Source organism: Conger conger, chromosome 3, assembly GCF_963514075.1.
Source record: "Conger conger chromosome 3, fConCon1.1, whole genome shotgun sequence".
Taxonomy (NCBI): domain Eukaryota; kingdom Metazoa; phylum Chordata; class Actinopteri; order Anguilliformes; family Congridae; genus Conger; species Conger conger.
Genome location: NC_083762.1, coordinates 33094084 through 33105609, shown reverse-complemented (window position 1 = coordinate 33105609; position 11526 = coordinate 33094084).

The following is an 11526-nucleotide window of genomic DNA, read 5'->3' as shown; positions in this document are numbered from 1 at the left end:
TCTTTTCCCGTTTCCTGTGGTGGCACAACAGGTTAAGATGTAGTGAACCTTGCTATTGCAGTTCAGTTTCAAAGGATGAATTTGGCTGGCTCACGTGGAGTGGCATAATTGGCTCGCCACTCTGAGGAAGAGGGAGGACTCAGCGGGGGGAATTTCGCCACATACAACAACAGCGCCGTGATCGCCTCAGAGTCACAGTCGTGGTTGGAGATAATGCAGCTTGGAGAGCTGTGTAAGATCGTTAGATCCATTCATGCTGCCGGGGGGACATGGTCGTATGTAGTCGTATGTATGCAGTGTATCCAAGATAACATGGGTAATTGGTATAGATATGGTACAATTGGAAGAAAAGGGGTAAAATCTGAAAATGTTTTATGTTTTTAAAGGATAAAGGCCCTGTGAAAAAGTTTGGGAACCCTATCCTTACTTTTTAAAAAGATGATTGTGAGGCCCAGACCCAGGTGATTTACTCGTTAGGGCTTCAATGTGTCAGGTGAGTATAATTCCAGGGCTGAACCTTTTATTCTGAAGTCACTTCTATGCCTTCAGATAGAAAGGCTTGAGACCTGGTGAGAAATGCTCAGAAGAACCCACACATCACTGCAAAAGAGCTGCAAAAATGAGTAGCTAACACAGGTCTAGCTCTTCACAGGACACCAATACAACGTACTTTAAACAACGAAGACCTACATGGCAGAGTTGCCAGAAACGACAACCTCAACACAAAATTAAGCGTCTGAAGTATGCAAAAGGAAACATTGAGAAGCCTGAAGCCTTTTGGAACAATGTGTGCAAACCACTTATCAGTCGTAAGAATCGGAAGGTGAGATTACAATTTGCAAAGAAGTACAGAGATGAGGCACAACATTTTTATGGACTGCTGAAGACCAAGATTAAGCAAACTACCAAAGTAATGGAAAGGCCAAAGTGTAGAGAAAGAAGGGATCTGCTCATGATCCAAAACATACAAGCCCATCTGTGAAGTCTAGGGCTTGCATGGCTGCTTCTGGTGTGGGTTCACTAATCTTTATTGATGAGTTAACTCATGATGGTAGTAGCGGGATGAATTCAGAAGTCTACAAAAACATTCTGTCTGCCAATTTATGAAGAAATGTGTCCAAACTAATTGGGAGGAACTTCATAATGTGCTGCCAACACAACAAAGGACTTAATTAGGTAGAAGAAATGGAAGGTTTTAGACTGGCCAAGTCAATCACCAGACCGTAGCCAAATTGAGCATGCATTTCACCTCCTGAAGAGGAGATTGAAGGGAAAAACCCAAACAACTGAAAGAGGCTGCAGTAAAAGCCTGGAAAAGCATCACAAAAGAAGAATGCAACAGTTTGGTGATGTCAATGGGTTGCAGGGTTGATGCAGTTAATGCAAGCAAGGGATACCAAATATTAATTGTTATTTACTTTAATTTACTTAAATACTCTCTGTTCCAATAAAAACCGACCTCACCTTGGTGGTCTGGTAGTTTTAACACATCTAGGTGTAAATAAAAGGTACCAGGAAATAAAAGCTGAAATTCTGAACTCTTATCTCGTGTTCATTTTTTTATCTCAATCCCAAATGTATTCAGTGTATTGCAAAAACAAAGGAATTGGCCTTGCTGTTCTAATGAGACTCCAGTGTAATGCAGATTCATGCAGATTACACATTTAAATGTAGCTGCACTTTGTTGAATACCACTGATTAGTCACATGCTCCTTTGAAAGTTCTCAGGGAGCTGCAGATATTTTCTTTGAATATACGAAGATTAGGTTTTAGTTTTTTTAAAGTTTTATATTAGTATTTAAAGATTTAAAGTATTACAAATACATATTTGACCCAGTTTTCATTCAGACTCAGCCATGTCGAAGAAAAGCTATCAAAATGACTAAATAGTTTTGCAGCCTTTTCCTGGGGCCAAGTCTCACATGTCACAGAATCTATCAAAGGAAAACTAAAGGCATACTCTGCAGAATGTTTTAGCCTTGCTGTGGTCCTGTGTTTACAATCAAAAGTCTCCTCTTCTGCCCTCAACCCTGCCCAGTCACCTCCATTTTTATATTTCAATTTTACAGTTTTTACCATTTTATAACTTTTTGATAGCTGTGCTAGCAAATCTATGGTTGACTCCTGTTTTTCAACAAGCCCAGCTGGCTTGTTGTTCTGCTTCGCTGCACTTTTGCTTCTTCACCTCCGCCATTCACTGCAGTCTGTCTTAACAAGTGCTTTAGTCTTGGAATGACAGTAAAAATCTTTTTTTTTTCTCAAGTAGAAAATAGTAGTTTGCTTTAAGTTTCTGTTTGCTCGATAAGTGAAATTTTCTTACCCCATTGGCAAATTGTAAAATTAGTCAAACTAATATTTTTGTCTTATTTGCCAAAAAAGGGATATAAATGTGATTTTAAGTGTACATATAAGACTACAATATTTGCTGAGGTTAACTTGTTTTTAGTTTTTTTTTGTAGCTAGTAGCTACAGTAGCAAATGCTCCGCTGACACTTCATCCCACCCTACAGGCTCTAGCCACACCCAGTCCTTTACACACAGAAAACGGCACCATGCCCAGAAACATCCTGATAGCATTTCAGAATAACAAATACAGGTAATGGAGCACAAATGGCAAAGGTACACCAAGACAGAGATAACCATGTCAGTGCATCACAGTTATGCCTTAGCATGGTTATTGCATAATATTTTCCAAGTGTAAATCCAGCATAGCATGCCTTTAAGCATGAATTTCTTAATGAACAAGGGCTGTGTTTCTGTGTTATATGACTGAAAGTGCTTGTATAAATTGTGAAATAAGATAAAATTATTTGTTGTCATTATCAAAACTTGATGCACTTGCTCCCTCCCCACTGCACCCCCGCCTTCCCAGCCCACAGCACCAGCGGACCTGGAGGGGCCACCCCCAATGGCAGTGAGGGGGGCGCTGGGGGGCTGCAGTCAGTGCTGAAGGACACAGTGTCCCCAGCTTTCGGAGCCACCGTCATCATCATCATAACTGTCATTGTATCCGGCAGCGCCTATCTCTGCTTCCTCAAGTACATCTGCACTGGCTGCTGCAAGCCAACACAGGTGGCCCCTCTCTCCCAGATGGACCCCAACAAGTCTGAAGAACAGGTGTAGCAGCTGGGCCGTGCGCACACGTGTATGTGAGAGATACTATGTGTGTGTGTGTGTGTCCAGTGATGCCTGCAGAATTCTCTCCACAGGTACTCACCTGTATGCAGAGCACATACCGTGCGTACCTCAGCAGCATCAAGGTTTCTCACTTTTTTATTTCAAATAACAAATACAAGTTTTGGATTGGCAATGCATGAATACAACTGAATTTGAAACAAAAAGACCCAGGTGTCTAATGTAATTCCTAACCTCTAATACAAACAACTTCACAACAACTTATTGCATTTGCATACCTTAGAGAAACATCCTGCAAGCACCATTGTGTGTCTGTGTATGTGAGTTACTGTTGTGTGTGCTTGTTTGTGGCTGTCTGTGTGTGTCTGTGTGTTGCTGCTGCATGTATATGTGCTTGGCTGTGGTTTTTTATGCCTTCTCCACCACTCTTTTCAGAAACAGAATGTTAGTCTGCAGTTAATCAGCGTTGACAGAAGGCAGAACGGATCCAAGGACAAATATAATTAACTGGTTGACGCTGGAAGGCTGTTCACTGAGTGTGCAGAGATAGGCTGAGGACCTGCACTGCCATGAAAAGAGAGAGAGAGATCAACAGTTGGTATTTTTAGAAATAAACAATGGCGCACCTGGTCTGAATCATCTGCAGTGCTAAGAGATGGGTCTGGAGAACATGGTGTTCTGACCATTAAGCCATTTGAAGAGGAGCTTTGTTATAAAATAATATCTTTAATATCTCTTGGTTTACTGTGCTTTTGTATGTGGGTTTTTTCCTTGCTAGATTGTGTAGAGACCTTACCCTGGCTATAATGTTGGGATGTGTTAGGGCCTGGATTCTATTACTATTTTTGTGTAACTTTAACTTAAAGGTGTTTCCTTTTTTCCACACAAACTGTTCGGCAACTTAATTTTGGTGACATTTGATTTAACTATGAAAAGCTAAGGACAAATGTGACTTTGCTAACCACCATTTTACACCCTTTTTCTTGGTAAATGTGGAATTAAGTAAATAAAGTCTAGATAAACCATAAAAGAGTGTGTTGAAGTTGAAGAATGCATAAACCGAATAGCAGCTTCGCTCACACTATTTCATGTGAATGTGTAGTGGAGATGCCAGCTTGAACATGAACAGCCACTACAAAATGTAACATCACCCTGGAGAAGCAATTATATTTTGTTTTGCTCTCTTGGCTGGGGACCTTTGTTTTTAGCATTATCATCATTCAAGGTTTTACATCGAATCAATTTCACAAGGTCACAATGTTCCACATGGGTTATGAACACACAGAAACTCAAATGGCTTATTTTTCTGTAATGAATTTCATCCTGTGTCAGTGTGCCCACCAGTTGTTCATTCCTTGTCCGATATGATTCCACCTCTGTGACCTCTCTATCCTTGACATCTCTTTTAAATATCATAAACCCATTCTCAATGCAACACTGATTAACTGAAAAGATGGGCATACAATCTGGACTTCTGGCTGGGCCTCGCGACTAAACAACCATTGAACATGCAGTGTTCCATGAGGACAAACCTCAGAAATACCTCTTGTGCCTTTCATTGTAACTCCTCCAAACATAACGGGTTCTCTGAGAGATCAAAGAATGGGATGCATCATGAACTTAAAATCCTTAGCTTGCATTTGTGTGCCAAGCCACTTTCCTCACAATGCCTTTTCTTAAGATTTTTCTGATTTTCTAGCATGAAAGCAGTCATCGCTGTCCTTTCCACCTCTCTATAATGGATGCTTCGGTAGAAACCTGAAAGATTCTTTTTATAACCTCGATCTTACAGTCACTTGAAAGTTTGAGATGGCTCTTATTCTCAGAGGTTGAATTTGGCTGGAAAGGTCTGCAATGGCATTGTTATGTTATACTGAAATCAAATCTAAATTTGTCAAATGAGAATTTGCGGTTTCATTGGCCAATCAGGTCACATATTGACATATGACCGCCATGGGGTAGTCTCATATTCAGAAATGATGAAAATATGGGCGATTTCACAATTGGGGGCCCATTTGTGTCCCACTGATATTAAATGTATTGTATGTATTTATTTCGTATGTAAAGTGGCATGCTCATTTTTTGTTTTGTTTTGTGTAAACCATTTCAACCCAGGTCTGAAGTGGTCAACCAGCTGTTTCAAAATCTAGCTGTTTTTTTTCAGCAGGGACAATTATTGTTAGGCTGTACTGAACATGGAAAACAACTTGTGCTTGAAATTTTGAATGAGATTAAATTGGATTGCTTTACCAGTCCAGATGAGTGTCTGTGTGCGTGTGTGTGTGTGCGTGTGTGTGTGTGTGTGTGTGTGCATGCGCGCATATGTGTGTGTACTGCATACAGGTGGCTTTGACACACACACATGATTCACCCCTCTCCTCCTCTAATTGAGGATCATCACTGAGTTATCTTCAGCTGTGCAGTTTGTTCTCATCTAAAACCACTATAGTGTGATGGGAAGCTGGAACCCTTCATTATTTAGCCTTGTGCTGCATCAATTCCGCATGCTTCAAACAAGAGAAATCAATATAATGATTCGGAATATAAAAAAATTGCCATCGTCCACAGCTGGTAGTGCTAAAAATCTAAGTGAACAAGCAGGCTGAATTCTGGGAAGCAGTGTTGCCATTTGGGGTTTTACCTCTCACTGCTCAGACTGGACTAACACCTTGGTATACCTCAGGCTTAGGGCTGCATTTATGGCCCTAAGAGCCAGATTTACAGAACGATTGCGACAACTTTCCTGATTCAAAAGTAGCTACAAGGTCACATTATCTGCATCAGATTTACAAATTGGTCTCAATGTGTCAAAATCTCTTGTCTTCTGGTCTTTCGATCACCTTTGGATCAACTATTATTGCTGTTTATCATCATGATGACCAAAGTTATGCCGGTGAAAGTGAAAGAATTATGAGACTGAGAAACAAGACTAAAACCGTTAGGCCTACCTAAATCAACTGTTTGGAACATAATTTTGAAGAAAGAAAGCACTAGTGAGTTTACTAACCACAAGGGACTGGCCAAGGAATACCTCCACAGCTGATGACAGAAGAATTCTCTCCATAATAAAGACAAATCCCCAAACACCTCTACGGCAGATCAGAAACACTCTTCAGGAGTCAGGTGTGGCTTTGCCAATGTACACTGTCCGCAGAAGACTTCATGAACAGAAATACAGAGGCTACACTGCAAGATGCAAACCACTATTTAGTGGCAAAAACAGGATGGCCAGGTTACAGTTTGCCAAGAAGTACTTAAAAGAGTAACCACAGTTCTGGAAAAAGTTTTTTGTCGACAGATGAGATGAAGAATAACATATCAGAGTGATGGCAAGAGCAAAGTATGGAAGGAAGAAGGAACTGCCCAAGATCCAAAGCATACCACCTCATCAGTGAAACCATGTGGTGGGGGTGTTATGGACTGGGCATGTACGGCTGCTTACTTATCTTCATTGATGATAGAACTGCCGATGGTAGTAGCAGAATTCATTCTAAAGTGTATAGACACATCCTATCTGTTCAAGTTCAAGTGAATTGGCCAGTGGTTCATTCCAGAGGAAGACAATGATCTAAAACATACTGCTAAAGCAACAAAGGAGTTTTTCAAAGCTAAAAATGGTCAGTTCTTGAGTAGCCAGGTCAATCACCCGATCTGAACCAAATTGAGCATGCCTTTCATATGCTGAAGAGACAACTTAAGGGGACTAGCCCCTGAAACAAGCAAGACAGCTGCAATACATCAGCAGAGAAGACACCCATCAACCGGTGAGGTCCATGAGCCTCAATGTCCATGGCATGTAAAGGATATACAGCAAAATACTTAACATGACTACTTTCATTTACATAATGTTGCTGTGTCCCAAACTTTATGGTGCCCTGAAATGGAGGAACTATGTATAAACACTGATGTAATTTCTACATGGTGAAATGTATAAAAAAATGTATAAAAAATACCCTTTAATAAAATCTGAGAATGTGTACTTTAACCACGTGATTTTTATACATTTTTTATAAATCTCCAATTGTGGAGTACAGAGGCAAATAAATAAGAGATGGGTTTTTTCCCAAATATTATGGATGCCATTGTATGTGAAATTAGCCAAATTAAGTATTCTTGTCTAATTTAGCAAAGCACGCATTCTTTGCGACTCCCTGTTTCGTGCAAGCTTTTTTAGATTTAAAATATATTTAAATCACATGTTTCTATTTTAAGATATAATAGCCTATAAAATTATAGTCTATTTAAAATGAAATTTACAACACAATAAAGTGTGCAAAAAGTGAAGGGGTCTGAATATTTTCTGAAGCCAAAGTATGCCTTCAGTATGTAATTTCTGCAGTACTAAATGATTGCCAGGTCTTCCCTTCCAACCTCCTGAGATGGTTGCCAACAGTACTTGTCAACCAGCTGGCTGTGATTTGGCTTTGCAGGTGGTGCAATGCCTTTAATAATTACATGAGCAGGAGGGGCGAATGACAGGAATAAATTAATACCACTCCAGGGCTCATCTTCCTGTTGCCTGTTGAGTTCTTGCAACAGAAAAGATGTACAGTCAGGTCTAGAATTATGGGCTCCCTTGCTAAATATGCACAATATTATGATACAAATATGCACAATACTGTAAACACATAACACTATAAAAAAAATAATACAGTTAATGGCATGAATTTTATTTTCCAATAGGTGTAAAGTAGTGTCCTTTATTAATGATTGAATGGAAATTTATTTCCCTAAAAAAACAGGTTTCGCAATTATTGCCACCCCTGGTTTAATCCCCATTCTGATGGTTGATGTGAACATTAACTGAAGCTCCTGACCCGTATCTACATGATTGTATGCATTGTACTGCTGCGACACAATTGGCTGATTAGATAATTGCATGAATAAGTAGGTGTAATAAAGTAAAAATGTTCCTAATAAAGTGCTCGGTGAGTGGATGTTTGGAGTCACTGTCCTGCTTGAAAATGCACCCATGCACTCAGCTTCCTGGCAGAGACAGCCAAATTTCCTGTCAAAAATGTCTGGTACTAATTTTGGCATTGATATTAAATAGTGCCCCTGGATCACTGGCAGCAAAACAACCCCGAAACATCAATGACTCATCATATTTGACAGGAGGCATGAGGTGCTTCTCCTTATATGCATTCCTCTTTTCCTCATTTTTATGGTGTATATGGCCAAAAGGTTCAATTTCTGTCTCATCTGACCCTAGCATTCTCTTCCAGTCACAATTCAAATGAGGTTCCAGTGAGTTGTAACCTTCCCACGATACATTGGTCTACCTTTTTTTAAGAAAATGAAAATTACCAGCTTTGTTCAATTACTGTTCTATCGTGTTTAAGGCACTTACAGAAGCAGTGAGCATAGACTTACAGCCCTATGCTAATATTGCCATTTTGGAGTAACTGAGCAGTCAACTTTAAATAGGTATAAAGTCATCATAGCATTTGCTTCACTATTGGCTTGTAGGAGAATTACATCTGTTGCACTGGAACCTAATCCCACTGTCACACATCTGGTTACATACCTGGGTGGGAGATGGAGCACTTCCTGGATTTTTGGCGTCATTTTCCGCATGGAGAGAACGCCCACGAATAAAGAGTCTTCGCAGTTCCCCCTCATGGGTTCAGGGCAAAAATAAGAAACAAACAATAAATTAAAATAAAAAAGACTAATGAAAGCAAAACCAAATGACATCTTTTCAGACTGCCGCTTGGAGCTCCCTTTCAGCAGCATCTTCCTTCCAATAAATAAATAAAAATGTAAAACTACATGAGAAAACTGGCTCTCTGAGTGTGCTCCCGGTCTCAGCCCCATACTGTGGAAGCCCAAGGTACTTTCAGTGACGCCTGGAGGGCAGCAAGTTCAGCTCAGCCAACCTGTGTGTGTGCACATACTTCTTTTCAGGCAGCTTTTATTTAATGTATTTTTATCAAATCTATCTTCATCTATGTTATTGAGTTAGTTTGCTAATATGTCCCTATTACGTTTTCTTGTTCTAAAAGCTGCTGCCTTCCAGGCTTCACTGAGGGAAGGAAAGTACCTTGGGAGCTGCGGAGACGAGCACACTTTAATCACCTGGGCTGCGTGTGCTCTCTCCACCAGTAGGTGGGGCTGAGACAAACCGTCCGCATCTCGACTGGACCGAATCGCACACCCACTTAAACAAGTGATCTGATGTCCATCCATCCATCCATCATCACCCGCTTATCCGGAGTCGGGTCGCGGGGGCAGTAGGCAAAGCCGGGTATTCCAGGCGTCCCTCTCCCCAGCAATGCATTCTAGCTCCTCCTGGGGGATCCCGAGGCGTTCCCTGGCCAGGAGAGATATATAATCTCTCCAGCGGGCTCTGGGTCTCCCTCGGGGTCTCCGCCCAGTTGGACGAGCCCGGAAAACCTCCAAAGGGAGGCGCCCGGGAGGCATCCTGATCAGATGCCCGAACCACCTCAATTGGCTCCTTTCGACGCGAAGGAGCAGCGGCTCTACTCCGAGCTCCCTCCGGATGTCCGAGCTCCTCACCCTATCTCTAAGGCTTCAAAGACTCCCATGACACGGCCACACAAAGACCCAGTTACCTCGCCCGGAAAAGGGAAACCGGGGCCCCCTGCTGGAGCCAGACCCGGGAGGGGAGCTCGTCGGCGAGCGTCTGGTGGCCGGGCCTTATCCCATGGGGCCCGGCCGGGCACAGCCCGAACTGGTCACGTGGGGTCGCCGCCCTGTGGGCTCACCACCTGCAGGGGTCGGCATCGGAGTCGGGTGCTTTGCCCAACGGGCAGTAGGCAAAGGCGGGGATCCGGGCGTGCTGATCCTCAGCGTCGCAGACTGGTGATCTGATGTGATTCCTGAAATTGGAGAAAATAAAATATATGTTAAGAGAGTATAGAAGCAAATTTTACTATATATGAGATCCAATGCTTTATATACTATGTTTATGACTAAACTTCAAACTGCCTGACAGCTCTAGATTAAACTTTCTCAGAAAACTGTTGCTATTCTTCCCTGTATCAACCTTACACCTTCACCCTGCTGAGACCATTACAGAAAGTTAAATGATGTATGTGGACCATTCTGTATGCCTCATAAATGTATTAATTCTTTTTTTTTTTGTAGTTGTATCGCTGTAGCGATTAACCAATGCACCTCTACTCTGTCCGTGGAAACTGTAACCAGGTATGTGCTGTGGAAAATCCCAAGCTTTCCAAACAAGACCTCAGGGTCTCTCTCTCTCTCTCTCTCTCTCTCTCTCTATATATATATCAGAATTATTGGCACCCTGTATTTAATAATTATGTGTATTTTATGTTCAAACAAGCAAGTACATTTACTCTCATATTTGAATGTTTCTTATTTAGTAATCACTTTTTAAAAAAATGAAAACCACAGTTCCCAAAACTACTGGCACCCCTAAAAATTATTGTAAATAAAATCTAACAAAGCAAAATTGGCACTACAATTTTGCTTTTATTTAGTTAATCTCAGTCTAAAGGAACTATATTATGTCATTCTATCACTTCCGGTTTCAGTAGAGTATAGAAAAAAGGTAACACGCATGCAAAATCAGCATGGGAACAGCCAAAGAACTGTCAATTCAGAGGACACAGATGATTTGACCACCACAAGTCGGGTAATGGGCACAAAAAAAAGAAAACAGTTTAACATACCACTTAGCACTGTAAGGGCAATAATACAAAGGCGTAAAACATATGGAATAGTTGGAAACTTGCCAGGAAGAGAATGCAAGTGCATATTATCCTCACAGATGGTAAGGAAGATGGTGAGGGAGGCTAATAATAGGGTGGTTGTGTCAGTCCTTACTGAGCATGATAAACAAAACCAAGCATCTTGAATTTCTCATTAGAATTATGACTGGGAGAGAGTACTATGGTCAGATGAGACCAAAGTTTTAATGTTTCAGCCTTACACAGATCCATATACGACATGTTTGGCGGCAAAATTGAAAGCATACAAGGAGAAGTACCTCATACCTACTATCAAATATGGTGGGTCATTGATGTTTGGGAGATGTTTTGCTGCCAGTGGTCCAGGGGCACAACTTAAGATCAATGGGACAATGAATTAAATAAAGTACCAGGAAATCTTGGCAGTAAATCTGCAAATCTGCTTCCTTCTGATAGGAAGCTGAGTGTTGGTTGTATGTAGATTGTTCAGCAATTACTCCAAGCATCAGAATCCAGACATAAATGGTGAAGTAAAAACAACATCCATGTTCTGCAATTGCCATCTCAGTCTCCAGATGTAAATCCCCTGAAAAACCTGTGGTCTGAACTGATATCCCAAGGATATCAATGTTTCTGAAAAGTTCTTCATGGAGGAATGGTCAAACATCCCTCCAAATGTGTTCTCTAAACTTATCACAAATTATAGGCTTAT